Source organism: Triticum aestivum, chromosome 1B, assembly GCF_018294505.1.
Source record: "Triticum aestivum cultivar Chinese Spring chromosome 1B, IWGSC CS RefSeq v2.1, whole genome shotgun sequence".
NCBI lineage: Eukaryota > Viridiplantae > Streptophyta > Magnoliopsida > Poales > Poaceae > Triticum > Triticum aestivum.
The window spans coordinates 376,578,114-376,598,657 of NC_057795.1; positions in this window are offsets into that span (position 1 = coordinate 376,578,114).

Sequence of the window (20,544 nt, forward strand, 5' to 3'; positions counted from 1 at the left end):
TTGGGAGGCACCAAATGCCCCACCAGTCGATGGCCGGGGGCTGGCTGGTGTGGCCCCACAGCTCGAAGACGAAGGTTTCCCAAGGCGCGCTCCCCCATTGGCAATAACAAGAGGAAGGATCACTGGTGCACCCTCTATCCCGCAGGAGGACCCGGGGCACCCTTGCGGTGCCGTGTTGGCTGGAGTTGGTCTCACACCCCGCGCAGGATCGGGGCTCTGGGGGCTGCGCGTGTCTGTCAAGCTGGGGCCCATGGGGGTGCCGGCCTCCCAAGCTTTCTCCTTCGTGAGGGACCTGCAAAATCACAACCATGAGACAGCGCGGCACATTTGAAGGTCAAGAGCAAGGGTACCTACTCATCCACAGCCACGAATCTCCTTGGCCTAAGCAGCCGACGGGTGCCGTCGTCGCGGCACGGGGACCTCTTCCTCTTCAGAAGCGACTCAAGGCATAGACGGTGCCGACCAGACCTAGGCGGGCAATCCTCAAGAGGGGAAGCGCCTGGTGTGGTATCAGGATGAGGGGTCCCAAGGACAGGGGCACCGGGCGCCACTTCCTGGATCGCAGCCCCTGGGCCATTGGTGGGCCCCTCCTCATTAGCAACCATTCTGTAGCCATCATCCCGGGCGTTGGGAGAACCAGCCTCTGGAGTTTGGGGCTGCACCAGCACCGTAGCGGCTCCTTCCAAGGGCCAGAAGCCCAAGACTACTGAGCATCTAGCGGGGCCAGGCCTCCGGAGGTTCGAACCCATGAAAGGTTCGGGATCTGGCAACCCGTGAAAGGTTCGAACTCTGGGGTGCGTGCGGAGATCTCAACCTGCCCAGCCTATCTACTCGCGATCTCACTAGGCCTAACACGTCGAGCTCAAAGAGACACAGAGACACAAAGATTTATACTGGTTCAGGCCACCATTGTGGTGTAATACCCTACTCCAGTGTGGTGTGGTGGATTGCCTCGAGGGGCTATGGGTGAACAAGTACACAGGATGAACACGCCTCAGGAGGTGAGGTGTTCTTGAGCTAGCGTGGTGGTTTTGGTCCGAATGGATCCGTCCCTCCTCTATGGTGGTGGCTAGGTCCTATATATAGTGGCGTTGGTCCTCTTCCCAAATACGAGCGGGAAGGGTTTCCACAACGGCGGGATTTGAAAGGGGACAAGAAGTACAACCTATCCTGACAAAAGTAGTCTTTGCCTGCAAAATGCCTCTGGTCGTGATGCTGCAGTGGGCTCGGTGACGACCTCCATCCTGCCGTCCTGGCGGTTTTGGTCTTGTTGCACCAGAATGGAAACCTTTGGCTGATTCCTCGGGACCCTGCACTTGTGGCTTGCCTCCCTTGCACCGAAGAGGAAACCTATGCTCTGCGCTCGCCTGGAGCCCGCCTGGCCTTGGTCGTTGAGGGAGTCTCGGATTAGGGGGTGTCCGGATAGCCGAACTATAACCTTCGGCAGGACTCCTGGACTATGAAGATACAAGATTGAAGACTTTGTCCCATGCTGGATGGGACTTTCCTTGGCATGGAAGGCAAGCTTGGCGATACTGATATGTAGATCTCCTCCCATTGTAACCGACTTTGTGTAACCCTAGCCCTCTCCGGTGTCTATATAAACCGGAGGGTTTTATTCCGTAGGATGAACAACAATCATACCATAGGCTAGCTTCTAGGGTTTAGCCTCTCTGATCTCGTGGTAGATTTACTCTTGTACTACCCACATCATCAATATTAATCAAGCAGGAGTAGGGTTTTACCTCCATCGAGAGGGCCCGAACCTGGGTAAAAACATCGTGTCCCTTTTCTCCTGTTACCATCCGCCTAGACGCACAGTTCGGGACCCCCTACCCGAGATCCGCCGGTTTTGACACCGACATTGGTGCTTTCATTGAGAGTTCCGCTGTGCCGTCGCCATCAGGAAGGATGCCGCATCCCGTCTTTAAAGACGGCGCTGTTCCTAAAGGAGCTTTGTCTATCGGCCAACTCTCCGGCTAGGCGGTTTTCTTATGACCGCCTGTTCGGCCGCCTCGCCGACGATGACTTCTCGGGTCATCGAAAGCAATCTCCACGTCAACTCGGAACTCGCCGAGCAGTTAGATCCGATGGAGCTCTCTTCCTTAAACGAGCTCTTGGATTGCATCGCCGCCCTGGGAGTCGCTACAGACTACGATCAGATTGGGCTTAAACCCGATCCAAGAGAGATTAACTCTCCCCAGGTCACCCTACACGTCGCAGTGGTGGAGGAACAATGCGACAAGTCTTCATCTATCTTAAGGACTAGTTATGTCCGGATTCCCGATCCCTCCAAGCCGGATACCCGCGGAGGGGAGGACGTCACTCAAGCCCTGAACCTAAAGTCAGGCAGCGGGCTAGATTCATTGGAAAACATCCAAGAACCCAAGCTTCCGAGTTCGGAAACTCCTTTGCCCCTGAGTCTCAGATTGGGCGAGGTTCTGGATTTAATCCCACCCGCCCACCCAAAGATAAGGGATCTATCCCAAATTTGGCAAGAGCCCGCGGAAACAGTACACCATTACTGGGCCAGATTCCTCCTAGTTATGAACGGGATAGAGGACTGCCGCGAGGAGGATGCAATTTCATTCTTCTGCAATAATTGCACGGACAACGGAATCCTCAATGCCATAAGTCGCCGTGAAATTACATGCTTCACCGACTTGGCATCCATAGTACGAAAGTACTGTGCGATGGAAACCGCCTGGAAAACCGAAATAAAATTCTGGGACAATCCGGCCCTGAATACAACCCCAGTCCAGAATAAAAGGGTGCATTATTTCCAGGCACCTGGGTTAAACACCAAAATGCAAAAACCCTCTATAGGGCATGGAACCGTACTAGAGGGATGGCTCAATGGACCCTGTAAAATTCATAGTACCGAGGGCGCCACACCAACTCATAGCCTTAGAGCATGTTGGATACTCCGGCAGGTGGCCAGAAGTGGCGAGGAGCTTCTAGCTCCAGAATTCATAGAGCACCAGCCCAGGGATACCAGTACGGTATTAACAATCTTCGAGGCTTTCGCATCAAATAATATGCGGAAACGAACACTCCGTAGCCTTGCTGAAGTCTACCAAGTAACAACAATAAACCCATGGAGCGACACAGCTATTACCTTTAATGCCAGTGATGAACCTAAAGTCCGAACAGCCCGAGCACCAGCCGCATTGGTCCTCAGTCCAATAGTGGACGGCTTTCGCCTTACCAAGGTACTCATGGACGGTGGCAGCGGATTGAACCTCATTTATGAGGAAACCCTTCGAAAAATGGAAATAGACTGGCGCCGCATTGAGCGAAGCAACACAACCTTTAGAGGAATAATCCCCAGTCAGGAAGCATGCTGTATAGGAAAAATCACACTGGATGTGCTGTTCGACACGCCGGATAATTACAGGTCCGAGGAGGTCACGTTTCAAGTGGCCCCGTTCAGCAGTGGATACCACGCTCTACTAGGGCGAGAGGTATTCACAATTTTTCAAGCTATACCCCATTACGGGTACATGAAGCTCAAAATGCCCGGACCCAACGGAATCATCACTCTTGCTAGTGACCTGGACATAGCACTCCGCGCCAAAAATAAGACAGCTGCATTGGCCCTTGAGGCACTATCCGAAGCCCTAGCGGCCGAGGAACTGACTGCGCTGCGCTCCACGGTGAACAGGGACGACGTGATACTCGATAAAAGATCCAAGTCCACCTCCTTTAAACCGGCAGACGAATAGTCAAATTCCAAGTCCATCCAACGGACCCTACAAAAACGGCCTCCATCGGGGCGCAATTAAACCCTGATGTAGACGCTGCACTATGAGAATTCCTACGCGAAAATTGGGACATTTTTGCCTGGCACCCTTCAGACATGCCAGGAATCCCACGCAGGCTGGCCGAGCACAGCCTAAACATCCTAAAAGGATTCAAGCCTGTCAAGCAAGCTCTTTGGTGTTTCTCCGAACCTAAGAGATAAGCCATGGGAGAGGAGCTAGCCAAACTACCGGAGGCCAGATTCATCAGAGATATAAAACATCCGGACTGGCTAGCAAACCTAGTGATGGTACCAAAGAAGGACAAATCTTGGCGCCTATGCGTCGATTTCAAGCACCTCGATAAGGCTTGCCCAAAGGATCCCTTCCCCCTCCCCCGCATCGATCAGATTATCGATGCTACCGTAGGACATGATTCATTGTGTTTCCTCGACACATACTCTGGCTACCATCAAATTAAGATGGCAGAGCCAGACCAAGCCGCAATGGCATTCATCACCCCATACGACCCATTCTGCTTCATCACAATGCCCTTCGGGCTCAAAAATGCCGGCGCAACATATCAGTGCATGATTCAGACATGTTTGGCAAACCAGATCGGCAAAACAGTGGAGGCATACATAGATGACGTGGTCGTTAAAACCAAGCATGTCGAAACTCTAGTAGACGACTTGAGCCTCACATTCGATAACCTCCGAACATATGACATCAAGCTTAACCCGGAAAAATGTGTTTTCGGCGTACCAGCCGGAAAGCTCTTGGGCTTCATTGTATCCGGTAGAGGAATTGAAGCAAACCCAGCCAAGATCCGAGCTCTGTCACAATTGGATATTCCAAAGAACCTCAAACAAATACAAAAATTGACTGGATGCGTCGCGGCTCTAAGCCGCTTTATCTCCCGCTTGGGAGAAAAGGCATTACCCCTTTATCGCCTCCTCCGGCGCACCGAACACTTTGAGTGGACGGATGCCGCCATGGCCAGACTCGAAGAAATAAAAGCCATATTGGCAACAAACCCGGTCCTGGCCGCACCCAACATCGGTGAAGCAATGCTATTATACATTGCGGCAACGTATCAAGTTGTAAGCGCAGTGCTCGTCGTCGAATGAGAAACGGACGGACACAAATTCCCCCCTTCAAAAACCAGTTTACTACGAGTCCACTGTCCTCACTCCATGCAAGTCACGGTACCTGCATTATCAAAAGATAGCGTACGCGGTGTTTATGGCATCCCGGAAGCTGCGACACTACTTTCAAGAGTGTACGATAACAGTAGCCTCCGAAGTACCTCTTAACGATATTATAAACAACCGCGACGCGACGGGCTGGATTGCCAAATGGGCCATTGAGCTCCTCCCGTTCGACATAACCTATAAGCCACGGCGAGCTATTAAGTCGCAAGTTTTGGCCGACTTCGTCGCTGAATGGACTGAAGCCGAACTCCCTAAAGAGTACGGCACATATTCCAACTGGATCATGCACTTCGACGGCTCCGAAATGTTAGCTGGTCTGGGGGCTGGCGTCGTTCTGATGTCCCCAACAGGAGATACATATGTACTCCAGATAATGTATACGGACTCCAACAACGCAACCGAATATGAGTTATCGCAACGCCGTCCCAAAAATGTCAGCTCGGTTCGAGGGGCTCGAATTTCACCATATAGCCCGGGAAAACAATCAGGCAGCAGACATCTTGGCACACATCGGTGCAAAGCGCGATGCAGTCCCCCCCAACATTTTCTTGGACAGGCTATTCAAGCCATCCGTATTATGGGAAGGGGAATCCGGAAATAACAGCCCGGACCCAACCGCACCGCCCGACACCGAACATTCTGACACAACGGGAGGCTACGCCAACGAAGTAACATCCTCAGCCCACGTAATAATGGCAGTCGTTGCCCCGTGGACAGAACCATTCCTAGCCTACCTAACTAGGCAGGAACTCCCCGAGGACCAAAATGAGGCACGTTGCATAGTGCGGCGATCTAAAGCCTATAAAGTCCATGAAGGAGAGCTTTATAAGAAAAGCACCACCGGAGTCCTTCAAAGGTGTATCTCCGAACAAGAAGGGCGGAATCTTCTGGCTGAAATTCATGCCGGACTCAGTGGGCACCACGCTGCAGCCCGGGCCCTTGTAAGCAAGGCCTTCCGTACGGGATTTTATTGGCCGACGGCCCGGGCAGATGCTCAGGACTTAGTACAACGATGTGTCGGTTGCCAACTCTTTGCTAACCAAAGCCATATGCCACCCACCGCCCTCCAAACTATACCCATCACCTGGCCCTTTGTGGTCTGGGGGCTTGACATGGTTGGACCCCTAAAAGGAGGAACCCACAAGCAAAAATACCTACTGCTCATGATGGACAAATTCACCAAATGGATAGAGGCTAAGCCTGTTAAGACGGCCGAATCCGGACCGGTGATAGACTTCATATCAGGCGTCGTACACCGTTACGGCGTCCCCCACAACATCATCACTAATAACGGCACGAACTTTACGACCGATGAGGTCAAACTCTGGTGCAAAAACATGGGCATCAAGCTCGACTACGCTTCAGTCTATCACCCACAAACTAACGGTCAAGTTGAGCGAGCAAATGGTCTAATCATGAGCAGCATCAAACCTAGATTAGTGCGGTCCCTCAAGGAATCTTACATGCACTGGGTAGAGGAGCTCGACTCCGTACTCTAGGGGCTGTGGACCACGCCGAATCGCACCACCGGATTCACACCATTCTTTATGGTATACGGCACAGAGGCAGTTCTGCCCTGCGACATAATTCATGACTCACCTCGCGTGTGCATGTACAAAGAAAGAGAAGCCGAACTCGATCGGCAGGATAGTTTGGACACCTTGGAGGAGGAGCATGATGTGGCAAAAGCCCACTCCGCATTCTATCAACAGCAGGCTCAAAGATATCAAAGCAGAGAAGTACGGGCCAAAATTTACAATGTTGGCGAGTTAGTTCTATGCCTGCCGGACAAGAAAAAGGACAAACTCAAGCCCAAATGCGAAGGTCCCTTCATTATTGACCAAGTCCTGACTGGTGGAACGTACCGTCTGCGAGACGCATCGGATAACCGACTCGAGCCGAACTCATGGAACGCAGCCCGTCTCCGAAGATTCTACGCCTAGCGCCGGACTCTGTGTTCGTCTCCTACCTCTGTCTATTTTTTACACATTAGCTGTCTTGTATTTCTCTCCTTCTCCCTCCTTTTCTCTTACAGCCTTTAAGGGCTCATTCGCGCCTTGTTCGCACACAATTGACGCGCTATCCGCGCTCATTATACCTGGGGGCTTCTTTAACAGAAGCTTGTTTATACGGGCCTCATGCCCAACACATGTGTCACACTTCCGCATGTACCTTTTATTCACCATTATATGCATCTATATGACTTAAGTTTTGGCCAAGCTGGGTTGCCGGGCTCCTGTGCTTACCCCTACATTCCCGATTGTTCGGCTAGGCGGTAAAGGGAGCACCTCTGCGATTGTTACTGCCGAGTCAGCCGGATGTGTACCTCAGACTGGGTGAAGCCGAAAGCTAGCGTTCTTAAGGGAATATTCGGTCGGTGAACTAAAGATGATTTCTCACTCGTATTTATCCGCCCCCAGATGCTTTTCTGCTTTTTTCACAGTCCGGACATGCACTTTAGGGCATGCCTCCCAGGGAAAGGAACCCCTAACGGAACTATTCTCCCTGGAAGATGTTTCTTACTAACCATGTAATATAACATAACTAGTTGGGCACTTGTCTGTTCAAGCACTAATGACCCCTACGTTTGGTCTCCACGCATGCCCCGGTTCTTACATAACTGAGAGGGTATTTGGACACACTCCGGACTATCGGGTCCCGAGGTTGAAGCGAAAAGGTCCGCCATGACAAACGATCTACAATCCGGCTAGAAGGCATTTTACATGTCATCTTAAATTACATAGTCAATTTGACTGGGTATATTCCTCTTCAATACCATCCAACAGGCTGTCTAGTTTACAGTCCTGTTGGGAATATTTGGCAGCCAACTCTACCTGGCCGTACATTAAACTCACAGGGATCTCCTTCCCATCAGGCCCCATAGGTCCGACCTTGGCCATGTGGTTTGGGTCAGCCTTCGTGTACCGCGTCTTTACCATGGCCCAGGCCTCCCTGGCGCCTTGACGGCAGGCTGATATCTTACATAATCGGAAGCGCCGCCGCGCTCCCTTCAGCTTCTTTGCAAGCTCTCCAAGGCCTTTGAGCATGGAGACAGATGGCCACAAGGCCTGGACGACGCCTTGCATTACCTGCCGAACTCGTTCGTGCAGTTGTAAGAGCTCGGGAAGAAGGTCACTCGTAGAACCGGGCATTTCCTCTGCAGGCCGACATGTCAGCATACCTCCAGACATAACTCTGTCAATCGACTTCCTCGCCGAACTCTTTTTCAAAGTTCGTTCAAGCACTTAATAAAAATTACGCGTCGAAGCCGCCGATTCTCCTTCACGGAGTCCGACAGCTGAGCATGAGCATCCTTTAGTTCCTCGCCCAGCTGGGTCTTGGCATCTTGGAGATTATTCTTCTCTTGCCTAACCCTCATAAGCACGCTCTCGCCGGCCTTTAACCGGCGCAAGAGTTGTTGCTTGTCCGGATCCACTCTGGCGCCATCTGCAATGTTATTGTCAGATTTGCACACACGTCGCACTTCACATCATACTTATCTTTCAAAGCATATATTACCAGAGGGGGTCTCCTTGGCCTCCCCTGCCGCGGCTAGTGCGGCCTCAAGTTGGGCTTTGCACTCTTCCAGCTCCTGGGACAGTTGGGTATTCTTTTCTGTTAGATCCTGCATAACAAATGATCCTTATATCGGTTATTCTAACTATTTCAAGTCTCGGGGGCTACTGACCTATATAACCATCAAATTTTCTCACCCGTATGTCTTTTACATACTGCTCTGTGGCTCTGGCTAGACCATTTTGAGCCGCACAGAGGTACGCATCTCCCGTATTAAAGGCATCCAATGCCTCTTGGGAGAAACAAGCGTCACAAAGAATTGTCCGGCGACGCCTATGGTTCATGGCACTCTCCACCTCGGAATTGGTGGCAGACAGCCCGTCCGCATCCTCTGTCGGAGGAGCGTCCGGTGTGCGCCTCATGTTCGCCTCCGCTTCCGGACCCAGCCTTGGAGCCTGGCTGGTGGAGGCGCGATTGGAAACCTCTCCGGATATAGTCCGGTGAGCGCTCTTTTTCCTGAAGAAAGCACGAGCGTTAGTATGCCTTGAGGGAATAAAACCTGGGAATAAAATGGCACGACATACCGTTGCGCCGGCATCTCAATCCGGACCGCACTTCTTTTCAGCCTGCTGGGCCTTGATGCCCCTTGTTGGCTAGCCACCGCAGGCTCGGCCCTCCGCCTCAAGGACTTCCCCTGCAAAAACGCCATTGGTATATGGTGATAAAAAATAAGCACGGGTGGATCATCTTAAAAGTACTGGGACTTCGGTCTCGGTTACTTGTGAGGCTGGAAGTAGTCTGGGATAATCAGCCGTAATGGCCACTAAGGTGTTGTCCTTGCTCAATTGATGAAACACCCCATCGATCAGCTCCACAAATAAGTCTGGGTCCTCTTGGGAGTCCGGGTCGAAGGACCATTCCGGGTCCTCGGGTTGTGGAGGAGGGCTGTTTATCTCCTTTACAGCCTGGCGTAGCTCCTGTGTTGAAATTGCTAGACTGAATACTTAACTATGGGAATATGAAACGGATGGGCGAGTGAAAGTGTCCGCTTACCCAGCTTGGAGGATTGTACATAGAAAATCCGCCCCGTGGGTTGACACGGAGGAATTCCTCCTCTTCTCCCTTGTACAAAGCGGACAAGATCTTTATTAGAGCGGCAGCCGATTCCGGCTCCTTACGGCCGCACCGGGTGGCGTCGTCCTCCCCGTTGAAATCCCACATGGGGTGGCCTCTATACTGAGGTGGCTGCACCCCCCACATAATGCATGTGGCCATGACCTCGATCATGGTCAGTCCGGAATGAGTTAACAACCTTATCCAGTTCATCAAGTAAAGGACGTCCTTGTCATTTTCCTTCTGAGGGCTCCGTGGACGCCAGCTTAGGCGCTTCTTCAAAGGAGCATTATCAAACTCAGGGAGGCCGACCCGAACAGGGTCCGGCAGGGGGGCATCTTCTATATAAAACCATTCTAAAGGCCAGTCTTCGGACACCTTCTTTGGGGTTCCGGATAGATATCCGGTCCCGACGATGCGCCATAGTTTGGCTCCGCCCACTTGATATATCGACCCCTCCTGAGAACGGGGCACAAGGCAGAACAGCTTCTTCCACAGCGCGAAATGAGCCTCGATGCCGAAAAACAGCTCGCAAAGGGCTACGAAGCCCGCAATATGTAGTATGGAGGCAAGCGTAAGGTTGTGCAACTGGAGGCCGTAGAACTCCAGGAGCTCTCGGAGAAACGGATGAATTGGAAATCCGAGCCCTCTTATCAAATAAGGGACAAGGCATACCCGCTCTCCTTTGGAGGGATTGGTGGTGCTCTTCGCTTGCTCTCCACCATTATAGGTGGCAAGCCCGGCTCGAACCGGGACCATGTAGGCGAAGCCAAGGGGCAAGTGTGGAGCGCCAAGGGAACTAACTTCTTGCGGCCTTGATGACGCGTGGCGATTGATGGGACGTGGGTGACTCCGCTTCCCCATGTTACCTCGGCAACTGCTCGATTTGAAAACTGCATGCTGCATGCAGGGTGGATCATCATTACTAGAAATCGTGAGAGGCCGACGATTTACCTTCTCCTGGCTATAAGTATGCGAGCGGGTGGAACCCCTGCTCATCTTTCCTTCATCTTGCTCCCATCTTCCCTGCTTCTCTTCCGTCCTGCCTTCATGGCGCCGATCATAAGGCATTCCACGGCCGAGAAGGGGAAGGCCCCCAGGGAGGGGCCTGATTCCCTTCCACCGAAGAAACGGCTCCGTCTCCCCTATGATGCCAGCACAAGGCGAGAGGTGACCAGGCCTTGGCAGTCAAGGCCTCCGCCTGGTTTTCCCCTCCCTGTATACGCCCAGGCTCAGGGTGAGGGAGTGCACCGTCAGGCGCCCTCTAGCGATGGTGGCAGGGCCGCCATTGCCATGCCATCCGCACCATGAACCCATGCCGAGGATAGCTCACGCGAGTTTGTGGTGTGGGCGGCAACGCCCCCGAACTTCTGGATCCGACTCCCACGATTCTTCACCGGCAAGCTGCCTCCGAGGGGACCAGTCGAGCTGTGGCTTCAACACGCCGGATGCCGCAGCCCAGCGACCGGAGCTGAAGTAGAGGTGGTGCCGCCTGGAGATGTCTTCATGACGCAAGGATGGGGCGAGGTCGCCTGAGCTTGTCGCATAGAAGGAGATCTGGCGATCCACTTCAAGTACGACAACGCATCCACCTTGTTCTTCAAGGTCTTCAACGAGGAGGGTGAGCGGCTGGAGTGCTGCCCCGGAGGAGATGGCTCGGGAGACGTGCAACGGGCGCTGGTCCTGCCGCCGTCCCCTTTAGCGCCTCGTCCGGTAGCAGCGACGACTCCTGGGAATCCAGCGACTCCCCCGAGCCCAGCGATTCTCCGGAATCGAGCGACGACAGCTACGTGCCTCCAAGCTCCCGCCGAGGTAGTAGTGCAGCTGCGGCTGCCGCCCGGCATCGTCGGCAACACCGTAGGGCCCTGTAGTTACTTCTCCTGCGTGAGATGAAGACCAGCCCCCATGGGGTGATAACCCACAAGTGTAGGGGATCGCAACAGCTTTCGAGGGTAGAGTATTCAACCCAAAATTATTGATTCGACACAAGGGGAGCCAAAGAATATTCTTAAGTATTAGCAGTTGAGTTGTCAATTCAACCACACCTGGATAACTTAGTATCTGCAGCAAAGTATTTAGTAGCAAAGTAGTATGATAGTAAAGGTAATGATAGGAAAAGTAATATTTTTGGGTTTTGTAGTGATTGTAATAATAGCAACAGAAAAGTAAATAAGCGAAGCACGGTATATGAAAAGCTCGTAGGAATTGGATCAGTGATGGATGATTATGTCGGATGCGATTCCTCATGTAATAGCTATAACATAGGGTGACACAGAACTAGCTCCAGCTCATCTATGTAATGTAGGCATGTATTCCGAATATAGTCATATGTGCTTATGGAAAAGAACTTGCATGACATCTTTTGTCCTACCCTCCCGTGGCAGCGAGGTCCTAGCGGAAACTAAGGGATATTAAGCCTCCTTTTAATAGAGAACCAGACCAAAGCATTAACACATAGTGAATACATGAACTCCTCAAACTACGGTCATCACCGAGAAGTATCACGATTATTATCACTTCGGGGTTGTCAGATCATAACACATAATAGGTGAATATAGACTTGCAAGATAGGATCAAGAACACACATATATTCATGAAAACATAATAGGTTCAGATCTGAAATCATGGCACTCGGGCCCTAGTGACAACCATTAAGCATAGAAAAGTCATAGCAACATCAATCTCAGAACATAGTGGATACTAGGATCAAACCCTAACAAAACTAACTTGATTACATGATAAATCTCATCCAACCCTTCACTGTCCAGCAAGCCTACGATGGAATTACTCACGCACGGCGGTGAGCATCATGAAATTGGTGATGGAGGATGGTTGATGATGACAATGGCGATGAATCCCCCTCTCCGGAGCCCCAAACGGACTCCGGATCAGCCCTCCCGAGAGAGATTAGGGCTTGGCGGCGGCTCCGTATCGTAAAACGCGATGAAACTTCCTCACTGATTTTTTTCTCGGCAAAACGGAATATATGGAGTTGGAGTTGAGGTCGGCGGAGTTGCAGGGGCCCACGAGACAGGGGGCACGCCCAGAGGGGATGGGCGCGCCCCCCACCCTCGTGGACAGGGTGTGGCCCCCCTGGTCTTCATCTTTTGCCAGTATTTTTTATATTTTCTGAAACTTGTCTCCGAGGATTTTCAGGTCATTCCGAGAACTTTTGTTTTCTACACATAAAACAACATCATGGCAGTCCTACTAAAAACAACGTCAGTCCGGGTTAGTTTCATTCAAATCATGCAAGTTAGAGTCCAAACAAGGGCAAAAGTGTTTGGAAAAGTAGATACGTTGGAGATGTATCAACTCCCCCAAGCTTAAACGTTTGCTTGTCCACAAGCAATTCAGTTGATAAACTGAAAGTGATAAGAAAAACTTTTACAAACTCTGTTTGCTCTTGTTGTTGTAAACATGCAAAGCCAGCATTCAGGTTTCAAGAAATATTATGAACTAACCATACTCACAGTAACACCTCAGTCTCACAATTACTCATATCAATGGCATAATCAGCTAGCGAGCCATAATAATAAAACTCAGATGACAACACTTTCTCAAAACAATCATAACATGATATAACAAAATGGTATCTCACTAGCCCTTTCTGAGACCGCAAAACATAAATGCAGAGCACCTTTAAGGATCACGGACTAACTAAACATTGTAATTCATGGTAAAAGAGATCCAGTCAAGTCATACCCAATATAAACCAATAGTAATACATGAAAATAACAGTGTGCTCTCCAGCGGGTGCTTTTTAATAAGAAGGTGATGACTCAACATAAAAGTAAATAGATAGGCCCTTCGCAGAGGGAAGCAGGGATTTGTAGAGGTGCCAGAGCTCGATTTTAAAATAGAGATTGAATAACATTTTGAGCGGCATACTTTCACTGTCAGCGCAACAACTATGAGATGGCTGTATCTTCCATACTACATGCATTATCGGCAGTTCCCAAACAGAATGGTAAAAGTTTATACTCCCCCACCACCAACAAGCATCAATCCATGGCTTGCTCGAAACAACGAGTGCCTCCAACTAAAAACAGCCCTGGGGGAGTTTTGTTTAATTATATTGATTTGCTTTGATCTTTTTGGATCATGGGACTGGGCATCCCGGTTACCGGCCCTTTCTCGTGAATGAGGAGAAGAGTCCACTCCTCTTGAGAATAACCCACCTAGCATGGGAGATATAGGCAGCCCTAGTTGAAACATGAGCTGCTCGAGCATACAAAACAGAATTTCATTCGAAGGTTTGGAGTTTGGCACATACAAATTTACTTGGAACGGCAGGTAGATACCGCATATAGGAAGGTATGGTGGACTCATATGGAATAACTTTGGGGTTTATGGAGTTTTGATGCACAAGCAGTATTCCTGTTTAGTACAGGTGAAGTCTAGCAAAAGACTGGGAAGCGACCAACTAAGAGAGCGACAATAGTCATAAACATGCACTAAAATTAATTCACACTGAGTACAAGCATGAGTAGGATATAATCCACCATGAACATAAATATCATGAAGGCTATGTTGATTTTGTTTCAACTACATGCGTGAACATGTGCCAAGTCGAGTCACTCAATTTATTCAAAGGAGGATACCATCCCATCATACCACATCATAATCATTCTAATAGCATATTGGCACGCAAGGTAAACCATTATAACTCATAGCTAATCAAGCATGGCACAAGCAACTATAATCTCTAAATGTCATTGCAAATATGTTTACTTCATAATAAGCTGAATCAAGAACGATGAACTCATCATATTTACAAAAACAAGAGAGGTTGAGTTCATACCAGATTTTCTCATCTCAATTAGTCCATCATATATCGTCATTATTGCCTTTCACTTGCACGACCGAATGATGTGTATAATAATAATAGTGCACGTGCATTGGACTAAGCTGGAATCTGCAAGCATTCAACTCAAGAGAGAAGACAAAGTAATATGGTCTCTAAGTTAAATAAACAATCATGCATATGAGAGCCACTAAACATTTTCAATATGGTCTTCTACTCTCGACCCCCAAAGGAAAGAAAAAGAAAATAAAACTATTTAAACGAGAAAGCTCCCAACAAGTAAAAGAACGAGAAATATTTTTGGGTTTTCATTTTAATTTCTACTACAAGCATGGAAATTAAACTAACTATTTTTTTTGGTTTTTCTTAAGGTTTATCAAACTCACAAGAAGGAAACTAGAAAAACAAAAATAAACTAGCATGGACAATACAATGAAAGAGTATGAGCACCGACGACTAGAATAGTGTGTGAACATGAATCTAAAGTCAGTGAGAAATATGTACTCCCCCAAGCTTAGGCTTTTGGCCTAAGTTGGTATAATGCCACGGACCGCAGCTACTCTCGCTGGTGTACTGAGGGGTATAATCAGGATACCACTGGCTGGTCGTCTCCTCCGGATCCCATTGGTAAGATGATGCACGATAAGGGTCCGGTGAAGGTTCCGACTCGGGCTCAGGTTCTGGAGTGGATGCTTGGCCTCGATAAGCATACACCACTTTCGGTGTGACAAGATAATTATCTGCTGTCAAATCAAACAACAGAGGTGCAGGCAGAATAATAGTCTCATTGCGTTTCTTATTAAATCTCAAGTTATACAGGAGCATCTTATCATCATTATGAACAATAAACTCTTGTGCTACCATGCTCCTGTAATCTAAAACGTAAGGAGGAAAAATTGTCTCCTCTTCCTCATGGTGCCTAATAGGTATCTCAAAATGTTTAGCAAGACGTGCAGCATAGATACCTCCAAAGATGGGGCCTTTGTACGATTCAGGCTTAGCCGTTTAGCAATAAAGACACCCATACTAAAACTATTATCACCAAACAAGGCATGGAATAGAATAATAATATCTGGAACATTGAAGTTTCCACTATTTCCATGACCAATCAAGCATCTACTAGCAAATATGGCAAAGTAGTGTAAAACAGGAAAGTGTATGCTAGAGATTCTCGCATCGGAACCCTTCTTTGGATCCCCTATAGTGATAGTGTTAACAAAGCCATCCACATCCCTACAATGTGGTTCCTCTAATTTTCCCTCAAAGGGTATCCTACATACCGCGCAAAAATTACGTAAAGACATTTCCCCGAATTCATCATATAAATGAAATGATACTGAAGGCGGTGACTTCTTAGGATAATAATAAAAGTTTTGCATGAAAGTATTCTTAAGTAAGAGATACTGATCGATCCGGTCGTGGAGGAAATCGGTCAGGCCTGCATTCTCAATCAAAGAGTAAAAGTCTTCATAAATTCCAGCTTCTCTCAAGAAATTATCGCATGGCCATTCACGCGGTCGTACTTCCGCTATGCGAGGAAGATTATACTTGTCCTTTTCCTTCTCTTTAGCTTGTTTTTCCTGGGAGCCTTGGCTAGAAGAGCCCCTCAAAATTCTCTTTAACATTTTCTGAAAATTTCTAAAATTTTAGCAACTTCAAAACAAAAAGTGAATAAAACTAAACAAGATTGATAGCAACTACTCCTACAAGTGCCTAGAGCCTTTTTCATGCATTAGAATTACTTGGAACCTCATAAATTTAACATGCAAGCTCAAGAACATGGTCACCAAGACAGCAAGGATTTGCAATGAATAAAGCACTAGAACAAAAACTAATTGGACCAATGGAGGAGTCACATACCAAGCAACAATCTCCCAAAGCAGTTTTGTGAATGGAGCTTTGAGCAAGGAGATCAAAAATCACAGCAAAAATAGCTAGAACTCATGCTTGAGCTGGATGGGGATTTTTTGGGAAGAAGATGGAGTGTGTGGGTGTTGGCATAAGTGGAGGGGGTCCACCAAGGGCCCACGAGACAGGGGGCATGCCCGGGGGGTGTGGGCATGCCCTCCACTCTCGTGGCCTAGTGCTTGCCCATCCTGCAGTGATTTCAGTGCCTAAAATCCTCAATTATTCCATAAAAAATCATACTAAATTTGCAGGGCATTTGGAGCACTTCTATTTTTGGGATATTTTTTTATTGCATGGATAATTCACAAAACAGACAGATAATACTATTTTTGCTTTATTTATTTTAAATAACAGAAAGTAAAAAGAGGGTACAGAAGGTTGTGCCTTCTAGTTTCATCCATCTCATGATCATCAAAATGAATCTACTAACAAGGTTGATCAAGTCTTGTTAACAAACTCATTCCGAATAACACGAAATCGAAGAAATTTTGAATAACACTAAGTTACCTCAACGGGGATATGAACATCCCCAACAATAAGAATATCATACTTTTCCTTGATAGTAGGGAGAGGAAATTCAAAACCTCCAATAATGATTGATGGATTTTTCTCAATAGAATTTAAGCTGTGAACTTGAGGTTGTTTCCTTGGAAAATGTACTGTATGCTCATTTCCATTAACATGAAAGGTGATATTGCCTTTGTTGCAATCAACAACAGCACCCGTAGTATTTAAAAAGGGTCTACCGAGGATAATCGACATACTGTCGTCCTCAGGAATATCAAGAATGACAAAGTCTATTAAGATAGTAATGTTCACAACAACAATAGGCACGTCCTCACAAATGCCGACAGGTATAGCAGTTGATTTATCAGCCATTTGCAAGGATATCTCAGTGGGTGTTAACTTACTTAATTCAAGTCTACGGTACAAAGAAAGAGGCATAACACTAATACCGGCTCCTAAATCACATAAAGGAGTTTTAACATAATTCCTTTTAATAGAGCAAGGTATAGTGGGTACTCCGGGATCACCAAGTTTCTTAGGTATTCCATCCTTAAAGGTATAGTTAGTGAGCATGGTAGAAATATTAGCTTCAAGTATTTTCCTTTTATTTGTAATGATGTCTTTCATATATTTAGCATAAGGGTTTGTTTTAAGCATATCAGTTAAGAGCACGCGTAAGAAAATAGGTCTAATCATTTCAGAAAAATGCTCAAAGTCCTCATCATCCTTTGTCATGGATGGTTTAGGAGGAAAGGGCATGGGTTTCTGAACCCATGGTTCTCTTTCTCTACCATGCTTCCTAGCAACAAAATATCTCTTATCATAACGTTGGTTTCTTGATTGTGGGTTATCAAGATCAACAACAGGTTCAATTTATATATCATTGTTATTACTAGGTTGAGCATCTACATGAACATCATTATTAGCATTATCATCAGGTTCATATTCATCTCCTGATTGTGTTTCAGCATCAGATATAGAAGTATTATTAGGATTCTCGGGTGTTTCTACATTAGGTTCACTAGAAGCATGCAAAGTACTGTCATTTTTCTTTTTCTTCTTCTTAGAAGAACTAGGAGCATCTAGATTATTATTCTGAGAATCTTGTTCAATTCTCTTAGGGTGGCCTTCAGGATACAAAGGTTCCTGAGCCATTTTACCAGTTCTAGTAGCCACTCTAACAGCAAAGTCATGTTTATTATTTAATTCATCTAGCAATTCATTCTGAGCCTTAAGTACTTGTTCATCTTGAGTGGCAACCATAGAAGCATGTTTACTAGTGAGTTTAAGTTCACCCTTAACTCTAGCCACATAATCACTCAAGCGTCCTACATTATAAGCATTATTCTTTAATTCTCTACCAACATAAGCATTAAAACTTTCTTGTCTGGCCATAAAGTCATCAAATTCATCTAAGCATGGGCTATGAAATTTACTAGAGGGAATTTCAACTTTATCATATCCATAGAGAGAATTTACCTTTACTACCTGTGTCGGGTTATCAAGACAATGTGGTTCTTCAACTGGCGGTATATTAAGACCATGTATTTCTTCAATAGGAGGTAAATTATTAACGTCTTCAACTTTAATACCTTTTTCTTTCATTGATTTCTTTGCCTCTTGCATATCTTTAGGACTGAGAAATAGAACACCTCTCTTCTTTGGAGTGGGTTTAGGAATAGGGTCAGGAGTTGGCTCAATTGGTTCAAGAATTGCCTCAGGAATTGGCTCAGGATGAGTCCAATTATTTTCATTAGTTAACATATTATTCAATAGTAATTCAGCTTGGTCGACTGTTCTTTCCCTGAAAACACAACCAGCACAACTATCTAAGTAGTCCTTGGAAGCATCAGTTAGTCCATTATAGAAGATATCAAGTATTTCATTTTTCTAAGAGGATGATCAGGCAAAGCATTAAGTAATCGGAGAAGCCTCCCCCAAGCTTGTGGGAGACTCTCTTCTTTGATTTGCACAAAGTTATATATTTCCCGCAAGGCAGCTTGTTTCTTATGAGCAGGGAAATATTTGCTGAGAACTAATAAATCATATCCTGGGGACTACGCACACAACCAGGATCAAGAGAATTAAACCAAGTCTTAGCATCACCCTTTAATGAGAACAGAAATATCTTAAGGATATAATAATAGCGAGACTTCTCATCATTAGTAAATAGGGTGGCTATATCATTTAACTTGGTTAGATGTGCCGCAACAGTTTCTGATTCAATGCCATAGAAAGGATCAGATTTAACTAAAGTAATAATCTCAGGATTAATAGAGAATTCATAATCCTTATCAGTAACAAAGATAGGTGAAGTGGAAAAAGCAGGGTCATGTTTCATTCTTGCATTTTGAGTCTTTTGTTTCAGCTTAGCTAACAATTTCTTAAGATATGATCTATCATTGCAAGCAAGAAAATCTCTAGCAGTTTCTTCATCCATATAATAACCCTCAGGAACAACAGGCAATTCATAATTAGGAGGAGAACCTTCATCATCACTTTCATCAATAATTTGATTTTCAATAATTTCATTCTCCCTAGCCTTAGTAAGTTGTTCATCAAGAAATTTACCTATTGGCACAGTAGTATCAAGCATAGAAGTAGTTTCATCATAAGTATCATGCATAGCAGAAGTGGCATCATCAATATCATGCGACATATCAGAATTCATAGCAATTGCAGGTTTAGGTGTCGCAAGCTTATTCATAACAGAAGGAGAATCTAGTGCAGTGCTAGATGGCAGTTCCTTACCTCCCCTCGTAGTTGAGGGAAAATTTTTAGTTCTTTGATATTTCTAGTTCTTCATAGTGATCAGCAGATATAAATCCCAAGTGACTCAGAGAATAGAGCTATGCTCCCCGGCAAAGGCGCCAAAAATTAGTCTTGATAACCCACAAGTGTAGGGGATCGCAACACCTTTCGAGGGTAGAGTATTCAACCCAAATTTATTGATTCGACACAAGGGGAGCCAAAGAATATTCTTAAGTATTAGTAGTTGAGTTGTCAATTCAACCACACCTGGATAACTTAGTATCTGCAGCAAAGTAGTTAGTAGCAAAGTAGTATGATAGTAAAGGTAACGATAGCAAAAGTAATATTTTTGGGTTTTGTAGTGATTGTAATAATAGCAACAGAAAAGTAAATAAGCGAAGCAGAGTATATGCAAAGCTCGTAGGCATTGGATCAGTGATGGATGATTATGTCGGATGCGATTCCTCATGTAATAGCTATAACATAGGGTGACACAGAACTAGCTCCAGCTCATCAATGTAATGTAGGCATGTATAGTCATACGTGCTTATGGAAAAGAACTTGCATGACATCTTTTGTCCTACCCTCCTGTGGCAGCGGGGTCCTAGCGGAAACTAAGGGATATTAAGGCCTCCTTTTAATAGAGAACCGGACCAAAGCATTAACACATAGTGACTACATGAACTCCTCAAACTACGGTCATCACCGAGAAGTATCCCGATTATTGTCACTTCGGGGTTGTCGGATCATAACACATAATAGGTGACTATAGACTTGCAAGATAGGATCAAGAACACACATATATTCATGAAAACATAATAGGTTCAGATCTGAAATCATGGCACTCGGGCCCTAGTGACAAGAATTAAGTATAGCAAAGTCATAGCAACATCAATCTCAGAACATAGTGGATACTAGGGATCAAACCCTAACAAAACTAACTTGATTACATGATAAATGTCATCCAATACATCACCGTCCAGCAAGC